At 37.8% G+C, this 22,513-nt stretch overlaps 1 non-coding gene across 1 annotated transcript; it reads left to right on the forward strand.

The window, feature by feature from the left end:
- The first annotated feature begins 4,697 nt into the window (after positions 1-4,697).
- On the forward strand, positions 4,698-4,801 carry LOC132648181 (U6 spliceosomal RNA). Its single transcript, XR_009586558.1, has one exon. It is a non-coding gene; the product is annotated as a U6 spliceosomal RNA (small nuclear RNA).
- The last annotated feature ends 17,712 nt before the right edge of the window (positions 4,802-22,513 follow it).

A 22,513-nucleotide genomic window follows, 5' to 3' on the forward strand; every position in this document is an offset into this window, starting at 1 on the left:
AACCTAGCCAAAACCCATATGTTAACCTTTAAGTTCATTGGCTGCCTGAGAGCTGAAGTGTTTCTGGAAATTGTTTTTCGATGTTCAGGGAAACAGGAACTCAGGTCTAGTTAAGCAAGGTTGAAAATGAAACCTGTCATGGAGTCAGATTAGCCAAACAGGTTGGGGCTTTCCTTCTGGGTTTCTCTCAGGGGCTTTGGAGTTATTAGACCTCTCTTTTTCGGGGCTAATCATTTCATATTGGATATGCAATATGAACACAACACACAAAAAAAATACTTGTGTGTTCTTCCCTAGGCAAGACTCTTGCTCTTAGCATTTCTAAGTTACTTGTAGTTCTTCATGTAGGGCTGAGGCTCCATAGGTTTTCCCCTGTCTACTTTGTAGGGTTGTTGTTGACATGGATCTTGGAGGAAAGCATACAGCAATGACTGGACTAAACCAGAATACACATCTTATAAATTTGTCCTTATACCCAAAGATAAGTGTAGTTCTTACCCTTCATCAAGGAAGTATTTCTTTACAACTGATAGAAATCATACAATAAAACCACAACCAATCAAAATGCAGATTTGTAGCAAGGTGATGGTAGTCACTCCTTTAATCCCAGTACTTGAGAGGCAGAGGCAGGCAGATGTTCAAGTGTGTTCAAGGCCAGCCTGGTCTACATAGCAAGTTCCAGGACAGACAGCCATACAGAGAGAAACCCTGTCTCAAAAAAACAAAAACAAAACAAACAAAAAACAACAACAACAAAAACATTTAAAAAGCAGATTTGTGGAGCTCAGTCTCAGTTCTAAATCTAACAGCTCAGTCCCACTTAAGGCTCAGGAAACATTGAGTAAGACAGGGTAGAAAGACTGTTAGAACCAGAAGAGCAAGTGTTTGGTGTGAAACTGTGTCTTCTAATTACTAAAAAATATACCCATAAATTCTCACTAAGATGACTGCATAAACATGAGCTGAACAATGACAAAAACAACAGGCCTTGTTTAGCAGACAGGGGACCCTATGGAGCCTCAGCCCTGCATGAAGAACTACAAGTAACTAAGAAATGCTAAGAGCAAGAGATGTAGTCTTGCCTAGGGAAGAACACACAAATTGCATACTCAATATGAAATGATTAACTCTGAAAATGAGAGGTCTAATAACTCCAAAGCCCCTGAGAGAAACCCAAAAGGAAGGCCCCAATCTGGCTGATCTGACTCCACAACAGGTTTCATTTTCAACCTTGCTTAACTAGGCCTGAGTTCCTGTTTCTACGAACATAAAAACAATTCCCAGAAACACTCTCGGGCAGCCAATGAGCTTAAAGGTTAATACATGGGCTTGAGCTAAGTAATGATTGAGCAAACCTGAGAAAAAGTCCTTAGCAACTCTGGAAAGTTCCTAAATATTTAGCCAATACTAAATCCCCTCCCGCATCTCCTGAGTCACCACTAACCAATCAAATGTAAGGTTCCCTCACTCCTTCTGGAAATCCCCCTAATTGCCTTTAAATTGAGCCTGCGTGCTCACCATTTTAAGGAATGATAGCTCCTGTAGACTAGAAAATTTCTGCAGAGTAAATGCTCCTTGCTTTTGCATACTACTTGTGTCTGAGATCTTCCTTCAGCAATTTTCAGACTTAACAAAAAGATACATACAAGTGACATTATATAGACTGAGCATGGAATGTGTGTGTGTGTGTGTGTCTGTACCAATTGCATATCTAATATGAAATGATTGGCCTAGAAATATGTTTACAAGCAACACTATAAAAACTGAGAAGGTTATATTATGGACTGTGTGTATGTGTGTGTGTCAGTGCATGTGTGTGTATGTGTGTATACATAAATATATACAAGTAACAATAATTAATCAAGAAAAGAAATCATAAATTTGATAGGAAGCAAGAAGGGTTATATAATAAGGTTTAAAGTAAGGAAAGAGAAGAAAATGATCTTATTATATTATACTCTTAAAAATAAAGGAAATTCTCTATTGCAAGTTTTACATTGAAAAAATAAAGACATACTGCCATCTGCTAAATGTTATATATAAATGGCACTAAATATCACAGACACCCTCTCGTATTTTTCTTTGAGTTTCTTCATCCATAAAATTTTTAGTTAATGAAATTCATAACCAAAATTTTTCTTTAATAGTTGAATGATTACAGCATAAGTAAGAAAGAAAGGGTCTGTCCTAAAAAGCACTTACAGCTCTTTCAGTACTTTTACAAATATTATATTTCTAAAAAAACAAATCTATGTTCATTGTAGAAAACATAAAAATTTAACTCAGCAAAAAGAAAATGAAACCCATTCTTTGTTGGTTTGTTTTACATTATCTTTTGCTTCCTTTCAAAGATATTTTTACTTGTTTACTTTTGAGATCATAATTTTATTATGTTTTTTCTTCCCTTTCCTCCCTCCAAGCCCTCCCATAAACTGTTCCCTATTCTCCTTCAAATGCATAACTCTTTTTTCAATAATTGTTATTGCACTCAATAAATATATGTATATACATTCATACATATATATTTCTAAATATAAAAAGACTTCTAAATATAGCCTATTAAATCCATATAATATTATGTATATACATATTTTAGGGCTGACTGTTTGACACTGGACAACCAGTGATATTCTCTTTCCTTGGGAAGACCATCTCTCCTGTTCTGAGGGCAATACAGGAGAATGAGGGATGAAGGAAGATACAATAATAATATGGATGTCTGAGTAAGCCAGAAGGAATCATAGTATTATTTACTAAAAAAATCCATAATATGTGTAAGTCATTGTATAAATATAAAAATAGTTTTATCATGATGGTTGATGCTTTCGCCCAGATCCAAAGATCACCTAACAAATCCCAAAACCAGACATGAATAGCCTTTTGGAGCCTTCTTTGAGTTGTCTAAGAGACCCCCAAAACATAGTCTATTGCTGTTGTCCTTGGTTATTCCTCACCCCGCAGAAGTAAGAGCTAAGTTTCTTATAACTGAAGATACCATGTATTTCAGACACAGGACCCAAAGACCCAAATGACCCAAAGAGCCATTACTGACTTCAATACCCCTGTCCTCAGGACTAGCTTTTATGGTACTGAAAGACACCATGCAAGCTTCCAAAGGAGAGAAGCAACCGATGAGTGGAGTACTGGCATACATACCTTTGTGGCAACCAATAGCTCCCTAATTGGACAGAAGACCCACTCAGTAGAGGCATACCATGCCTGGTACTAAAAACATATCTAACTACAAAGTGCTGGTGAATTCATGGTTATAGATATGGAAAATGTAAAATCACTAATTTACTAAACTAGCATAATCCCTAACAACAATATATAAACATTTGTCCTTATACCCATAGATAAGTGTAGTCTTAGCCCCTCATCAAGAAAACTTCTCTTTGCAACAGATGAAGGCCACTAACAAAAACGACAACCAATCAAACTGTAGGATGGTGGAGCCCAGTCCCAACGCATACATACACAAAACATTCCCATACTCTTTTTTAGTTTTAATTATGTATAAGTACACATATACATGAGTGTGCCCTCATAGACTAGAAGAGGACATCAGGGTCTCAGGAGCTAGAGTTAAAGGTCCCAGTCAATATGGGTACTAGGGAAGCCATTCAAGAACAGTACATTTCTCTAAGGGGTGAGCTACCATTTATCCATGCTAACATTTAAGAATTTCATTCCCATGTATCGCCTGTGCTAGCATATACACAAACCTAATAATTCTTACTTTCACTGAATCATTTCTTTCTATGTTCATTTAGGAAGTATGCAGTCAGAGAGTACCATATTTTAGTTCTCGTGCTGGGTACATACATTAAAGCAGATGATGTTATCTGGCTTTTAAACCCTTTCTAGCAAGAGATCAAAAACAAAGCAAAATAATAAAAGTTTTTTTAAAAAATAACATATCCAAAGGTTGATATGTAGATGTATTGATGCATTTGTAGATACGGTGGAAGCCTGGTAATCTATAGTAAGCTGAGAATACGATGGTAGGAAGAAATTGCCTTTGGACTGGAACATAAATCAGACATAAGAACCTGCAAGTTCTCAACCCTTACAATTGTTTTTCTTTGTAGATCTGAGTAAGGTAAAATTCCAAGTTGCTCAGTCAAGCAAAATTTAGGTATTGTTTTACAATTATTTATGATACGATTAATGGTAATAGTCATTCAGACTTATGTAAAAAAATAAAATAAAACATTATCCACATAATTTGCTGGACCTAAGTGAAGCAAGTGATCCCCATCATTTGAAAGGCCTTAAGAGCATAACTGGTTTTCCAAAAGAACATCCTTCTGTAGACTGCAGCTGTAGAGATTTGTTAAGTTCTAGCCTGTCCTTTCTTAAAGCAGGTTCACACTTGTCAAGCAAGCCTCATAATCATGTACACTAACAACTTGCAATAAATCTGCTAATACAGAGCCACCTTTGTTTTTGTACACCAGGATGAACTTTGACAAACAAGAACAGTTACTGGATATTTATGTGCACCAGCACTCATTCTGGAAATATGCCATTATTACCTCTACTATATTGATAAGAAAGCCAAAACACAGTCTGGTGTTATCCACAGATATACACCTTGTTGTGGTAAGAACTCAGTGTAGGCATATGAGAAGCAGTTGCATAGCTCATAAAGAGAAGCAGTCAAAAGGCAAGATGAAAAAAAAAAAGATGATGGTGTTCACTCAGCAGTATATAATCTCAAATTGGAATGATACTGAGAAGATTAGCATGGTCCCTGAACAAGGATAACATGCAAATTCTTGAAGTGTTCCATATTAAGAAGAAGCAGAGGCAGAAACAGAAGCAGAAGCAAAAGAAGGAATCATAGTATTATTTACTAAAAAAAAATCCATAATATGTGTAAGTCATTGTATAAATATAAAAATAGTTTTATCATGATGGTTGATGCTTTCACCCAGATCCAAAGATCACCTAACAAAACCCCCAAACCAGATATGAATAGCCTTCTTTTGGAGCCTTCTTTGAGCTGTCTAAGAGACCCCCAAAACATAGTCTATTGCTGTTGTCCTTGGTTATTCCTTACCCCCCAGAAGTAAGAGCTAAGTTTCATATAGCTGAAGATACCATGTATTTCAGACACAGGACCCAAAGACCCAAATGACCCAAAGAGCCATTACTGACTTCAATACCCCTGTCCTCAGGACTAGCTTTTATGGTACTGAAAGACACCATGCAAGCTTCCAAAGGAGAGGAGCAACCGATGAGTGGAGTACTGGCACACATTCCTTTGTGGTAACCAGTAGCTCCCTAATTGAACAAAAGAAGAAGAAGAAAAAGAAGAAGAAGAAGAAGAAGAAGAAGAAGAAGAAGAAGAAGAAGAAGAAGAAGAAGAAGAAGAAGAAGAAGAAAACGGACAGCCATAGGGTAAATCATATAGACATAGTTTGCCTCATAAAAAATACTATTTTAATACTACTAGATGAGGAAATAGGATTTTTGACTTCTTTTTCATTTGTTTTTATTAAAAATAGTTTTGTTTCATAAAATATATTCTGATTACATTTTCCCCTCCCCCAACTCTTGCCAGATTGTTCCCTGCTTCACAACCCACCAAATTCGCACTCTTTCTTTCTATCTCCTGTTAGAAAACAAGCAAGTATCTTAAAACTACTAATAATAATAACACAGACAAGAATAGAGCAAAAAAAATGGGGGGAGGGCTAATAAAATCCACAAGAAACTCATGCAGACACTGAGACATTCACTTTAATTTCTTGTCAGGACAGATATTCATTATCTGGTTTATGTTTAAAGATATCAATCCAGTTATTTAACAGAGGAGTGGAGAAGAAGTGCACAACACCAGAAAAGCCATGGCTGCTATGTTTCCATCAGGAAATGTGCACATAAGTGCATAAATCAGATTTTTTTTGAGACAGATGAAAAGGACAAAGAACAGACAGCTTTGAAGGTGGCTCTTTGAAGGGCTGACTGATAATATGGTGGTGTATGTTAAATAAATCACTTTAGCATTTGACATTATGTCAGATATCTCTGGGATTTACAAACTAAGATACAGTGTGAAGCTTACCAGATTGATATGAAGAAGCACATTTGAGGACATGAAATAAAGTACATAATACATCTATATAAGTGACATCTTTGAAAAGGCAAGTGCAGCCTTTAATCCCAACATTTGGGAGGCAGAGGCAGGTGCATATCTATGAGCTTGAGGTCAATTTTGTCTACTGTCTACATAGATAGCTCTAGGGCAGCCAAGATAACAGTGAGACTTTATCTCAAAAGAAAAAGGGGGAGAGGGAGAGAGAGCAGGCAGGCAGGCAGGCAGACAGACAGACGGATGAGAAGGTTTTGGCTAGTTGCTTCCCTCCCTTGGAAGTGTGCATGAAGTTTTCCTCAAGGAGGAAAAATTTAGATCTTATCCAGCTCAGATCCTCTAGATTCCATTCTGAAGTGCATGGGTTCTCCAGCAAGAGGGACTTACCCTCCACTTATGGGGGAAATGAACAGCAATAGTTAAGCCTATAATGTTTTATACTCTCATGGAAAACGCTAAGCTTCAAAAAAAGAGCTTCCTATGCCTTCTCTTGTGGTTTTTGTTAGATCATCTGTGAATCAATATTTTATTTACACATTCATATATATACTAAGAATATTCACAATATCAGGAGGCACCTCCATACTTCAGTTTTTGTCCCATCTGTTTTGTGTTTTAGCTTTTCTTATTTTTGTTTCTAGTGATTATTTCATTCTGCTTTTCTCTGCTGATCTGAAATACATGCTATAAAATTCTATAATTCTTCTATAATTCTTCTAGTTTAAAACATTTTCATATTTTATTATATATAATATTTATATGTGATCAATTATAATGAGATGTATGTCAATCAGAAAAGATGTGTATATATATATATACTTTATTCAATATTATAAACAGAAGAATAATAAAGTAAGAAATGGTTAGATTCAACTTTACTAGTGGTGAAAATTATGCACTAAAACAATGAGATATGCTTTTATTTGCTAGGTAAACAGTTATGAAACACAGATGCTGGGTTAAGATTAGATATACAAATGCTCTCACACCCTGGAGAATGAGAAACCTGTAAGCAGCTATGCTTTCTTTTTTACTTTATTATTTTTATAAATCACAGTTATTAAATTTGAATAACAGCTGTAGCCCCCTCCCTCAACCTCTCCCAATCCCACCCTCTCTCATTCATCTCCCCCCATGCTCCTCCCCAAGTCCACTGATAGGGTTGGTCGTCCTTCCCTTCCCTCTGACCCTAGTCTATCCTAGTCTATCCAGTTGCCTTAGGACTGGTTGCATTGTCTTCCTCCGTGAATTGGTAAGGCTACTCCCCCATCAGGGGTAGGTGATCAAAGAACCAGCCACTGAATTCATGTCAGAGTCCCTGTTCCCATTACTAGGGAACCCACTCAGACACTGAACTGCCATGAGCTAAATCTGTGCAGGGATTCTAGGTTATCTCCATGCATTGTCCTTGGTTGGAGTATCAGTCTCAGAAAAGACCCCTGGGCCCAGATTTCTTGGTTTTGTTGCTCTCCTTGTGGAGCTTCTGTCCCCTCCAGGTCTTCCTATCTCTCCCTTTTTTCCTAAGATTCCCTGCACTCTGCCAAAAGTTTGGATATGAGTCTCAGCATCTGCTTTGATACCCAGATGGGTAAAGTCTTTCAGAGGCCCTCTGTGGCAAGCTCCTGTCCTGTCTGTTTTCTCCCTCTTCCTATGTCCATTTCAATTTGCCTTTCTGAGTGAGGGTTGATCATCTTACCCAGGGTCCTCCTTCTTGCTTACATTCTTTAGGGATACAGATTTTAGCATGTTTATCCTACATTATATGTCTAATATCCACTTATAAGTGAGTATATACCATGTGTGTCTTTCTGCTTCTGGTATACCTCACTCAGGATGATCTTTTTCTAGATCCCACCATTTGCCTCCAAATTTCATGATTTCCTTGTTTTTAATTGCTGAGTAGTATTCCACTATGTAAGTGTACCAAAATTTCTGTATCCATTCCTCAACTGAGGAACATCTGGGTTATTTCCAGATTCTGGTTATTACAAATAAAGCTGCTAGAAACATGAATGAGCAAATGTTCTTGTTGTATACTTGAGCATATTTTGGATATATGCCTAGGAGTGGTATAGCTGGATCTTGAGGAAGCACTATTCCTAAATGTCTGAGAAAGTACCAGACTGATTTCCAAAGTGGTTTTACAAGTTTACATTCCCACCAGGAATGGAGGACGGTTACCCTTTCTCTACAAACTCTCCAGCATGTACAATTTCAATGAAAAGAATGATTCTCCATTCCATAGCAGCTGTCACTTGCCAATAAAGTAAGAGTCAGGGCCTCCAATTGCATCAGAGAGATTTTACCCAACAAATAATGGAAACCAATGCAAAGACCCACAGCCAACCATTAGTTGGAGCTTGGGGAATCCTGCAAAGGACAGGAAGGAAGAATTGTAGGATCCAAAGGGGTCAAGGACACCATAAGAAAACCCAGAAAATCAACTAATCTGGGCTTGTAGGGTCTCACAGAGACTGAAATAGCAACCAGGCAAAGTGAATGAAACTGACCTAGGCCCTCTGTACATATGTTACAGTTTTGTAGCTTGATCTTCTTGTGGGACTCCTAACAGTGAAAGTAAGGGCTTTCTCTGCTTTCTCTGACTCTGTTGCCTACCTATGGAACCCTTTCCTTCTACTGGGTTGTTTCTTCTAGCTTTAATAGGGGAGGAGGTGCCTAGTCTTACTGCAACTTGATACACCATGACTAGTTGATATTCATGGGTGGCCTCACCCTTTCTAAAGAGAAAATAGAAGTAGATTTGTGAAAAAAGGAGGAGAAGGGGAGGCACTAGCAGGAGAAGGGGGAGGGAAAACTGCAGTTGAAATGTAAAATTAATTAATTAATTTTTAAAAAGAGGTGAGCCCTCAAATTTTTGTGTCAGGGTCATAGAAATTTTACAGCAGTACACTTTTCCATGATGGTCTTATTGTATCAGAGTTGAGTATTTATCCTTCAGGCTCTGGCAAAACAACTTTTCTTTCTCTATTGCTCATGGTGTTCTTGTGAATAACAAACATATGCTGTGGAAAAATTAAAAGGGGGACAAAAGGCAAAACTTAAAATAAAATCTTCAACTAATCTTCTACTAAAATATTATCTCAAAGCAGACACATTCATTCATAGAAAAACGGTTTTTGTTTATAAAAATTTTGCTCATGTTTTATATTTCAATCAGCATATAACATTTAAACTACTACCTCAAAAATATCTAAAATGTATATAAGCAACTTGAGAATGCTTATAAATGACAGTGTCATTTATGACTGTAAATATAATCATGGTACAACTTTGTGACAACAGTGTGTATCTGTTTAATAAAGTACTAAGAAACAATTAAATGAGGTTTTAAAAAATACACAATTACAAGAGGCTATTTCTACAACTGATTTATTTAAGAGATAAAAAATAATATAGTTTGAAAAATAACTGTCATGTCTGTGTACATTTTATTGTTCATATTCAAGTAATAGTGCTAGCAGTATTTTTTATTTTCTTCTTATATCAGCTTTTAACTTTTTTAGAGGCAACATTCTATTTGATATATACTTTAATGAAAATATGACTGTATCACTTTCCCCATTTCTTCCCTCCAGGCCCTCCCAAGTTCCCTCCTTACAACTCATTTCATATCTGCCCCTTTCACTCTCACATATTATATTTTTTTGATCATTATTGTTGTTGTTGTTGTGTGTGTGTAGATATATGAATGCATAAGTGTGTGACTAAAGCCTACTGTATCTGTTTTTGTTCTTTGTGTATAGTTTCAGTGCTGACATCTTCTTATTGCAGAACTAATTAGGGGATACTTTCTGGGAGAGATGAATTCTCTTTCTTTCTGCAGTCACAAGTTCCTTGTTTCTGCAATTGGATCCCACAAGAATAACATTTCCTTTTTAACAAATATGTTGAATAACATTAAAAAAAGGAATCTTCATAGGGATTGGATTGAACCTGTACATTGGCTTTTATATGATATGCAATTTCATAATATTATTTTTTCCCACTAGATGAATGCCTTCACTCTGCTAATTTTTTTTTCTTCTTTCTTGGATCTTTTAAGTTTTTCATCATAAAGGTCTTTTGTTTACTTGGTTAGACACATCCCAAGGTATTTTATTTTCTTTAGGATGTGGAGAGTGTACTGTGAATAGTATTGTTTTCTGATTTATTTCTCAGTATATTTATCATTGGTATATAGGAAAAATACTGTTACTTTATGTTAACTTTGTAAACTGCCAGTTGGAGGAAAGCATTTATCAGAGCTAAGAACTTTCTTGTGAAGACTACTCAAATTTCAGAGAATAAATAATTGTGGGGTGCTCAGCCCCAGCTGATTTATTTGCAAAACAATTTCTGCAGCTAAGGCTTAGGCAGTATCACAGAAAGCACAGCAAAAGATTTTTAAGTCACATACCATGTGTGACTTTCTGCTTCTGGTATTCCTCACTCAGGATGATTTTTTCTAGTTCCATCCATTTACCTGCAAATTTCATGATTTCCATGTTGTTGATTGGTGAGTAGTATTCCACTGTGTAAATGTACCACAATTTCTGTACCCATTCCTCCACAGAGGGACATCTGGGTTGTTTCCAGATTCTGGCTATTACAAATAAAGCTACTACAAACATGGTTGAGCAAATGTCCTTGTTGTATACTTGAGCATATTTTGGATACATGCCTAAGAGTGGTATAGCTGGATCTTGAGGAAACACTATTCCTAATATTCTGAGAAGTACCAGATTGGTTTCAAAGTGGTTGTATAAGCATTTATTCCTCCCAGCAATGGAGAAGGGTTCCCCTTTCTCTACAACCTCTCCAGCATGTGTTGTCACTTGAGTTTCTGAAAAGACTTATAAGTGTATATTAGACATATAATATAAGATAAATATTCCAAAATCTGTACACCTAAAGAAGCTAAGCAAGAAGGAGGACCCTGGGTAAGATGATCAATCCTCATTCAGAAAGGCAAACAGGATACACATCAGAGGAGGGATAAAACAGGGAACAGGGCAGAAGCCAACCACAGAGGGCCTCTAAAGACTCTACCCAGCTGGGTATCAAAGCAGATGCTGAGACCCACAGCCAAACTTTGGGCAGAGTGCATGGAATATTATGAAAGAAGGGGGAGATAGGAAGACCTGGAGGGAACAGGAGTTCCAAAAGGAGAACAACAGAACCAAAAAATCTGGGCCCAGGGATTTTTTTTCTGAGACTGATACTCCAACCAAGCACCATGCATGGAGTGAACATAGACTGCCACCCCCATCTCCACACCTGCATAGTTATAGCTCAAGTGGGTCCCCTAGTAATGGTAACAGGAGTTGTCTCTGACATGCACTCAGTGGCCTGCTCTTTTATCACCTCCCCCTGAAGAGGGAAAAGTCTTACCAGGCCACAGGGGAAGACAATGCAGCCAGTCCTGATGAGACCTGATAGGCTAGGATCAGATGCAAGGGGAGAAAGACCTCCCCTATTAGTGGACTTGGGGAAAAGAATGGGAGGAGTAGAGAAGGAAGGATGGGACTGGGAGAAGACAAGGGAAGGGCTATTGCTGGGATAAAAAGTCAGTAAACTGTAATAAATATATAAAAAGAAAAAGAAAGAATTGTAAGAGCCAAGGACCAGGAAAGCTGCCATAACATTGTATCTCCTATACACGGTAAGAAAGCTTCACACATGATACTTCAACAACCTAACACATTATGAAACAGAAGCAGTGATTAAAACTCCAACAACCAAAACACACACACACTCACACACAAATAATAATAATAATAATAATAGTAATAATAAAAACAACAACAACAAATATCCTGAGTCAAATGGTCTCAGCTCAAAATTCTTGCAGACCATCAAAGAACTAAGGCCAATAATCTTCAAATTACTCTACAATACAAAAACTGAAGGAACATTTCTTAATTCTTTTTATGAAACTGCTACAAGCCTGATAGAAAAACCACACAGACTCAAAAAAAATGAAATTATAAACCAACATACTTTACAAAATTGTAAATATTTGGAAATTAAATTCAAGAATACAACAAAAAGATCATCTGCTATGATTAAGTTGGCTTTACCCCAGAGATAGAGAGAAAATTGGAAATATATAAATCAATAACCTAATCCATCACATAAACAAACTAAAAGACAAAAATTATATCATCAGCTCAATAGATGCGAAAAAAGCTTTTGACAAAATCCAACATACCATCATGATAAAAATCCTTAGAAGACTATGAGGGAGAGGGATTATATCTCAACATAATAAAGGCAGGCCCATAGCCATCATCATTATAAATGGACAGATACTCAAAGCATTTTTGTTAAAATCTGAAAAATGTGAAAGGTGTCCACTCTCTCTTCTTTTCAATATATTCAATATAGGTTTTTCAAGTCTTATCTAGATGATTAAGACAACTGGAGATAGTAAGGGCATAGAAATAGGAAAGGAAGAATTCAAAGCATCATTACTTGTAGGTGGTGTGATTTTATACATAAAAGACTTGAAGGTATTAACCAGGAAAGAGATACTGTTAATAAATACTACCAGCAAAGCAATGAGATGCAAAACTAGCATGCAAAATTCAACAGTCTTGCAAATTTCATGATTTCCTCGTTTTTGATTGCTGAGTAATATTCCATTGTGTAAAAGTACTACAATTTCTGTATCCATTCCTCAACTGAGGGATATTTGGGTTGTTTCCAGGTTCTGGCTATTATGAATAAAGCTGCTACAAACATGGTTGAGCAACTGTCATTATTGTGTACTTGAGCATCTTTTGGATATATGCCTAGGAGTGGTATAGCTGGATCTTGAGGAAGCACTATTCCTAACTGTCTGATAAAGTGCCAGATTGATTTCCAAAGTGGTTGTACAAGTTTGCATTCCCACCAGCAATGGAGGAGGGTTCCTTTTTCTCCACAACCTCTTCAGCAGAGGTCTTTCATGAGACTGTTTCTCCAAACAAGTACCATATATGGATGTAAGCTAGAACCTCTGCTCATATTAAGCCCTTGGTATCTCAGTATCCAAGTGGGTACCCTAATAAGGGGAACAAGGACTGTTTCTGACATGAACTCGATGGTGGGCTCTTTGACCTCCCTCCCTCCCCGAGGGAGGAGCAGCCTCGCTAGGCCACAGAGGAGGACTTTGCAGCCAGTCTTGAAGATACCTGATAAAACGGGGGCAGATGAAAGGGGAGTAGGTCCTCCCCATCAGTGGACTTGGAAAGGGGCAGGGAGGAGGTGAGGAAAGGAGGGTGGGTTTGGGAGGGAATGAAGGAGGAGGATACAGCAGGGATACAAAGTTAACAAACTTTAACTAATATTAAAAAGAATACATCCAAAAAAATAAAAAATAAATAAAACTTCAGCAGTCTTCCTGACTGAAATTGCAAACTTTTACAGATATTATGTGTGGCAGCCTATTTGGAATTAATGGCCAAATTGGAGTGTGTATTTGAGCAATGGAATTTGGCCTCTTGGCCCTGGCTCTAATCTAAAGCTTGGTGTCTCAGAGACTGACCCTGGCAGTTCTACAGAAGAGGGCTATGACCCTGAGAACTAGATAATAAATTCCATGCAACCATGGTAACCAGACAACAGGTTCTGTGTAACCTTGAGAGAGCCCTCATATGTTTTGGCCAAGTAAAGTTGCCTCCGTGAGAAACTGCTTGTACTTTCCTGCTATTTAAGTGTTAACTTGACATTCAGTAAAATACACCAATCACTATTTAAACTTGCTGTCCTCCTTTGTGTTGCCTTGCTCTCTTTCCCCCAAGCCTTCACTCAGGTTCTATCAACAATTCACTGCAGGTTGGTAACAACTATAAAAATCAGTGTGGTGATTCCTCAAATCCTGAAAAAAGTGATGACTAAGAAAAAAGGTTTTGAAAAGTCACATGGAAACCTACTACCATAGAAGCTCCCTAAAATGTATATATATGTAAATTGAGTCACCACACAATGGAGGGAGGAGTGCCCTAATGATGACATCTGATGAGCTCTTTGTCAAAAATCAGGTATCTATAGGTATGTGGAATTATGTCTGGTTCTTCAATTCTAGTCTATTGATAACTACAATTGATAACTAGAATTGATAACTATTCTATTTATTACTACAACTGTAAAATAAAGCTTGAAATTGTGGCTGGTGATACCTCTAGGAGTTTATATACATATATATATATCCAGAATTATATCATCTATTCTGTATTTTTATGTTTCCAATAGAAGTTGAAGGGTTTTTTTTTTCCATTTATGTTAAGAACCATGTTGGAATTTTGATGGGGATATTCTGGGATTGTTTCCTTCTTTTTCAGTGTAGTTAACTTCAGACTGAAAACTTTCTTCTACAGCCTTCTGTAGCTTAGGCTAGTGAACCAAAACTGTCTATATTTGTTCTTATTGTGAAATGTTTTTCTTTCTTTATTAATTGTGACTGATACTTTTGCAGAGCATAATAATCTGTATGTTGTGTGTGATCTCTCAGAACTTGTAGATCATCTGACTAGGTCCCACTGAAAAGTCAAGTGTTATTCTAATGGGTGTTTTGTTGCATATGACTTGGTCTTTTTTCCCTCGGAGATTTTAAGATCCTTTCTCTATTCTGTATATTCAGTGTTTTCCATGTTCTCTGTAATTCTTGTATACCTTGATAGGCACCTCTTTTTTTTATTAGATTAGGAACGTGTTCGTCTATGACTTTGTTAAAAACTTGTGAATTTGACTTAGGTGTATTCTCCTTCTATATCTATTAATCATAGTTTTGAACTTTTCATAATGTTTCAGTTTTTTATTTTTTTATTTTTCATTAATTACAGTTTATTCACTTTGTATCCCAGCTGTAGCCTCATCCCTCATCCCCTCCCAACCCCACCCTCCCTCCTTCATCTTCTCCGATATCCCTCCCATCCATTGATTGGGGAGGCCCTCTTCCCCTTCCCTCTGATCCTAGCCTGTCAGGTCTCACCAGGAATGGCTGCACTTTCTTCCTTTGTGGCCTGGTAAAGCTGTTCTCTCATTAAGGGGAGGTGATCAAAGCTCCAGCCACTGAGTTCATCTCAAAGATAGTCCCTGTTTCCATTACTAAGGAACTCACCTGGAGACTGCCATGGGCTCTATCTGTGTATGGGGTCTAGGTTATTGCCATGCATGGTCTTTGACTGGAGTATCAGTCTCAGAAGAGACTCTCTGTGAACAGATTTTTTTTGGTTCTATTGTTCTCCTTTTGGTTTCAGTTTCTCAGGATGTTTTGTGCCTAGATCTTTTTTTAACGATAGCATTTACTGTAACTGATATTTCCATTGTCCTACCTTATCTTCAAACCCTGACGTTCTCTCTTACCTCTGACATTTCTTTTTGACATCTGAGTTTTTAATTTGTTTTATTTCAGTTTTCATCTTCTCTAACGATTCTTTTTGTTGTTAAATTCTACTTTTAATTCTTGTTCTTGTGATAGTTGCATTAATATCATCAACATTTATTAGAAAGCTATTTCCCTATCCCAGTATTCAGTTGTCTCCTTTGTCCTCAACATGTAGCTTCTAAGATGTGCTGTCTCTAAATCCAGTCCATATTTGTTCATAGAACATTTTAAAGGAGACACATCATAAAATAATACCTATCTATACTACTTCTGGGTATGTACCAACACAAAAAACAAAAACAAAACACCAAAACAACACATGACGGAGATACTTACACATTGATGGCTATTGCAACACTTTTCAGAATAACTGTGTTACAAACCCAACATAGGTATCCAACAACTGAAGAATAAATAAAAATGTGGTATATTTATAAAATAGAAGTCATTAAATCATAAGGAATAAAGTTGAATCATTTTGGAGAAAATGGGTTCAACTGAGACAATTATGTTAAGTGACTAAAGCCAGTCTGAATGTTTTATCTCACTTGTGTTCTCCACAGTTTATGTAATCACTTAACATGCTACATGGATGAATTTAGCCAAAAATAGAATTGAAACCCCCTGTTCAGGTGTAGCCCATTGGCTGCTCAGTTTCCAAGTGGGTTCCTTAGTAAGGAGAGCAGGGGTTGTCTCTGACATGAACTCAGTGGCTGGCCCTTTGATCACCTCCCCCTGGGGGGTGTAGCTTTGCCAGGCCACAGAAGAAGCTGATGCAGTCAGCCTTAATGAGACCTGATATGCTAACATCAGATAGAAGGGGAGAAGGTTCTCTTCTATCAGAGGACTAGAGACGGGGTATAGGGAAAGAAGAGGGAGAAAGGGTGTGACCGGAGATGAAGATGGGTGCTACAGCGGGGATGCAAAGTGAACCAATTGTAATAAGTGAATAAATAAATAGATAAATAGATTTTTAAAAAAGAATATAAGGAATTAATGGAAATGGGAAGAGTAAATAAAGGAATAGTATGTGAGGAATGGAGTCAGGGTATATGTTCTGCACACAATATATACCTGAAGATTTTTTATTTTAAAATGATTTTTCTGAAAATGGTGCATAATATCAATATTTTGGATTTAGGAGATTTGATAAAGTATTTTATTGTTACTTAATTGTTACACTTTTATGATCTTAGGGTTACTGCAAAATTTCAGCTATGACTTCAATCTTTAGAATATATCACATAGAGGAGTTTTTAATCTTTATTATATCTCATAAAAAAGAAAGCTTGATCTGTAAGGAGGAGTTGATTTGTGTCCTCTGTCCCTCAAAATATAAATCCTAAAATATACTGCCAGTAAATCCATAGTTCTTTATTTTGTTTGTACAATATTTGAAAAGGAACAAAGCATAAACTCAATGGCTGGCTCTTTGACCTCCCCACCCCCCAAGGGAGGAGCAGTCCTGGTAGGCCACAGAGGAGAACTTTGCAGCCAGTCCTGAAGATACTTGATAAAACAGGATCAGATGAATGGGGAGGAGGTCTCCTCCTATCAGTGGACTTGGAAAGAGGCAGGGTGGAGATGAGGGAGGGAGGGTGGGATTGGGAGGGAATGAGGGAGTGGGATACAGCTGGGATACAGAGTTAATAAAATGTAACTGATAAGAAAAAAATAAAATTCAAAAAAAGAAAAGGAACAAAGCATAAACTATCATACTTTTATCTGTCTAGAAAGACTACAAAATTAACCTTTTAGCTAAATAAATTAAAACAATATCAAATAGATAAAATTACCTCTAGAAAATATTTATAGTAAAAATATATATGTGAATGATCCCAAAGTGAAAGGAAAGAAAAAGGAAGAATAAAGGAAGAAAAAGTAAGACTGTGCCCCCTGTCTTGTAGGCAGACATGTATAGTACTTTTTCTACTATCAAATTTTTTTGAGTTTGAATGCTATGGTTTGCATCATTATAGATGAACATATCAGAGAACAAAAGCTTAAAAGGAAAGAATCCATCCAAATAATAGAATTGAGTCTGTCTTTGATAAGAAGCCAAAGTCAATGCTCTTTGTGTGCTTATGTGAACATAAATCAATCCGAGTGAGCCTCCATGGTCTCTTACTGTCAAGCCCTCCACAATGCACCCAGGTGCTTTGTGGAATTTCTAAGGCAGACTGGACTTCAGTGAATTCCTTCATCACTAACACTCCTGAATATGTAAGCCACTCTTGGATGAGTAGAAGAAAAGGCTTTGGCATACACAATGATTTCAACATGCTTTTAATTTTCTGATTTTCTTCATGATGATCAAAACCATTTGTATATGACTAATAAAGATTAGTCACAATAGGAAAAAGGGAAATGGTGTGATTACATGGATAGACCTAGTCAGCATCTCACCTTTAATTGAATTGTATGGTGACTTTACATAAAGCTGCCTTTAGGAGTATGTATTACTTAAAGAAAGTATATGTTTCTCCCCTTGCCCCTGTACATCTGAGCATCTAAGTAATGACATCATGTTATTATCCCAGGAAATCACAAGTTATGTCCTTCAATCTGTACCAATTTGACTGTTCTGACTTCTGACTGCTCTAAAGATAATATCTATAAAACTGATAGAAAATAAGTTTAGCTACAATTTGATATTTTTAAAGGGCTTCTCTCTTTTCGAAATATCATTTTTATAAAACTCAAGTAACAACACATGCTGGAGAGGATGTGGAGAAAGGGAAACCCTCCTCCATTGCTGATGGGAGTGCAAATTTGTATAACCACTTTGGAAATTAATCTGGTACTCTCTCAAACATTGTGACTAGCACTACCTCAAGATCCAGCTATACCCCTCCTGGGCATATACTCAAAAGATGCCCCACCATTCAATAAGGACATTTCTTCAACTATGTTCATAGCAGCTTTATTCATAATAGCCAGAATCTGGAACTAACCTAGATGTCCCTCAAATGAAGAATGGATACAGAAATCGTGGCACATTTACACAGTGGAATACTATTTAGCTATTAAAAAAGGGGAAATAATGAAATTTTCAGGCAAATGGATGGAACTAAAATAAAATAGTGACTTAACTCAGAAACAGAAAGACAGGCATGATATGCATTCTCTTATAAGCAGATATTAGCCATATAATGTAGGCTAGCCATACTAAAATCTATAGACCTAAAGAAGCTAAACACTAGGGAGGACTCTAGGGAGGATGCTTAAATCTCATTCAGAATGGCAAACAGGATAGGTACCAGAAATGGTTCAAGAGAGGAAACAGGATGGGATCCTACTAGAGGGTCCTCCAAAAGGATCAACCCAACAGGGTATCAAAGCAGATGCTGAGAATCACAGCCAAAATTAGGACAGAGTGCAGAGATTCTTATGGAAGAAGGGGGAATAGACTGACATGGAGGGGACAGGAGCCCCACAAAGAGACAAACAAAGCTAAATTATCTGAGTCCAAGTGGTTCTGTAGAGACTGATACTCCAACCAAGAACCCTACATGGAGAGGACCTAGAATCTCTGCTCAGATATAGCCGATTGGCAGCTCAGTCTCTGGATCTCTGAGAGAGGAGAGCAGGGGCTGCCTCTCTCATGAACTCAGTTGCCTGCTCTTTGATCATATGTTCCTGGCTGTGTGGCCTTGCCAGGCCACAGAAGGAAAGGATCCATGCAGTCCTGATGAGACTTGATACGCTATGGGCAGTATCCCCCAAAGGCAGAAAGGCAGAGAAGGAGAACTCCCCCTTTCAGTGGACTAGGTGAAGAGGATGGGGGCAAAAGAGAGTGAGGGTGGAACTGGGAGGAGTTGAGGGAGGGGGCTTCAATAGAGATATATAATGTAATATATAATTGTAAAAATAAAATTAAATTTAAAAAGAAAGGAAAAAAGAAAAAGAACATACATTTTAATATATTGGAATAATACAATTGGCAAATCAATGATATTATTGCATTTATTTTTTCATTCAGAAGAAATTCTTCTCGAAGCCCAGGCTGTGTATAGTGGATACACAGTGGAAATTGGGTACAGTGGAAATTTACAGCCTCCATAATCTTTGTTCCTGTGAGAGTCTCCTCAATTATCACAATGTGTTTATCCCACATTAAAAAGACATGTCCCCATCCCACTCTGAGCAATAATCTTAATGATAGTTCTTTGTGTTATTGTGCAACTCACTACCACAGTTTAACAGAAAACCATGTCACCATGGAGTCTGTGTCTCCTTTTATCCTCCAGGCAGAAATTAGCTTACTGCCCTTTCACAATGTTGCACACCTACAGCTTTCATGTGAAAGGAAATACATGAAAGTCTAGAGACTTCATTCCTGGGGAAATCTATCATCAAAAGAAATCAAGGACAGGAGCATAGCAGAGGACAAAATCCAGCTTCACTGGTGTCTCCAAAGACTGTTAATCAGATTCCAGCTCTAAAAATGCCCCAGCACCCAGGAATACGGCAATTAAGTCATTCTTCACTGTTTTTATTTTCTTATCTTCCATCAGCCTGAATATCTATTCTGACTGCATCTGTCAGAAAGATAAGTAACACTGTCATTCAGAAGGAGAGTATGATATATATATATATATATATATATATATATATATATGTTTACTTTATTATTTAAATATATATATACTTTATTATTTATATATATATATACTTTATTATTTACATATATTTAAATAATAAAGTAATAAATTTAAGAAAACTGTTTTCTTCCTTCAAAAAAAGGAGTATTATCCAAACATTGTTAAAGCATGCATATGCATTGCCATAAGCAAAAGGAAGATAAGTGAATTAGCCTTCCGATGATGTAGTAGGCATTGCCAATGTGATGCATTGGAGCTCATCATTCAGTACAGCACCAAACAAACATGCAAAGTATAAACTCTGCCTTCCTACAAACTCTAGAGGCAGACATTCTCTCCACTACTCAGCTAAAAATCATCAAAAATCAAAGCCTACATTTCAAAGCAGAGGGTAAGTCGCATAACTGACAAACATGAAATGGTGTAACATGCTTGTTTCAAAGACTTATCTGCAAAAAAGTTGCACCTGCTCAGGAACAAATATTCAAAATTCTTGTGCTGAAAGTTTAAGTCAACACTGTGAGTTTCAATCAGTGATGGAAACTCACAGAAACCGGCAACTGGCTTTTCAAATAAATACTTGCTTGAGCTCATAGTCTGAGAGATGAAATGGCTTTAACCATATCTATCACTACAAGACTCAGTGAGAAATAAAACGTGCTATGAAGCCAAGTACTGTTTCAATTCTATCTTAAGGTTCTAAGAAAAAGAAACTCATTTGCACAGATTGATCTAAATCTTTGCTTCTGGTACATAATACAAATGAACAATGCAAAGCTATAATGGCTTAGCATGAGGTTTTCATTATTAGCAATTAGTTTGTCCAGCCTTCTAAAATGCAAATAAATAATTTTTTCTGTGATTTTAAATTTTATTCCTATACTTTGCTGCTATTTTTAAGATTAGTTTTTTTTTTAATTATTTTCTCTAGAAGGTAATTTTTAAATTATTTTTCCCTAGGTGTCTAGATTACTGCCCCAATTCTTTCTACTTTATTAGAGTTTCTACAAATCCGTTCAAAAACATTTTTGGGATTCGGCAAGATAGCAGCACCGGGACGATTCTCATTCTGACCAGCAGCACAGCAGGTTTGGCACAGTGACCAGCAGTCAGATTCGAGGCCCTAAAACACAAGTGATTGTGTTTCCCAGGTGAGAGGATAGCCCACGGTTGGGGATTCAATCAGCTTTAACTCACCCAGCTAAACCACAGAGGAGATCCCAGTTCCACCAGGCACTTGGTCACCAGCCCAGAGCCACATGTCAGTGTGCCTGATCACTGTCCCAGACTGAACTGTGGGCACAAAAACATCAGAGACTGAGATTTCCAGTCAAGAGATAGCCCCACGGTGCAGAAAACGATTAGGACCAACCTTAGATCACCCAGACAATCCCTGGAAAAGACTCGGGGTTCTGTGGGCACCCAGAAGCCAGCCTAGAGCCAGAGCTAGGGAACCAGGCTGTGGCATAGAGTCCTGCCTGTGTGCTTGACTCACTGCCCCAGATATAACTGGGGGGGGGGGGAGGCAGAGCACCAGAGACTGAGTTTCTATGTCGGGTGCAAACCCACAGGGAGGGGAACAACTGGTCTGATCTCAGAGCACTCAGCCGACACCCCCACCCTGAAAAGGTCTCAGGAAAAATTATCCAGTTTCAGCACACACCCAGACACCCAATCCCCCAAAGGCAGAAAGGCGGAACCATGTAAGTCTGTGCCTCCGGGTTCTACTCGCCATCACAGACAGAATGGCTGTCCCCAAAGCAAAGATTGGGTGTCCCTGTCAGGAGGAAACCCCACATTGAGGGGATCATCAGGTCCAACACTCAGGACACTCAGCTCCAAAAGACTTTCTGGATTCACGCAGACTCTAGGCTCTAGCCTTCTACTGCAGGCAGGAACACTGCTCAGCCACCATTATTTAGTACTGTTAGGGCACTGGGGCACACAACTGCATCCTCAGACCTACAAAAGCCAGAGAGCCATTACAGCAGCCCTCAGATACTGCTCCAAGGATCAACCAGTTATCCCTAGCTAAACTGACAAAACTGTGGGAATCCCTGGGCCTTCAAGAGGGCTGCACCCAACAATTACACTTTAAGAGCAACAGCTGCTGCTCACTAATTTTAGAGCAAGAAACCCAGCAGCAGGGCAGCCATCACCAGGAACTCTCCTGATGACAGGAGAGCCTTCCTGAATACCACAGTTACCATACAGGTCCATACAGATGAAGTGAACTGTGACAATTCCTGAGAAGCACCACCATTCAGTTGACCCTACCCAAAAAGCAGAGAAGAACTTCAGAACCTCACCAAGTGGATACTCCCCACTCCAGGACCAAGCAGGCACCAGAAATTAACAGACAACACCTGAGACAGAGAGATGGGTAGAGGCCAGTGAAAAAGCACAACCAACAAAAGGCAAAGCAATATGGCATCCCCA

Source organism: Meriones unguiculatus, chromosome 15 (assembly GCF_030254825.1).
Source record: "Meriones unguiculatus strain TT.TT164.6M chromosome 15, Bangor_MerUng_6.1, whole genome shotgun sequence".
Lineage (NCBI taxonomy): Eukaryota > Metazoa > Chordata > Mammalia > Rodentia > Muridae > Meriones > Meriones unguiculatus.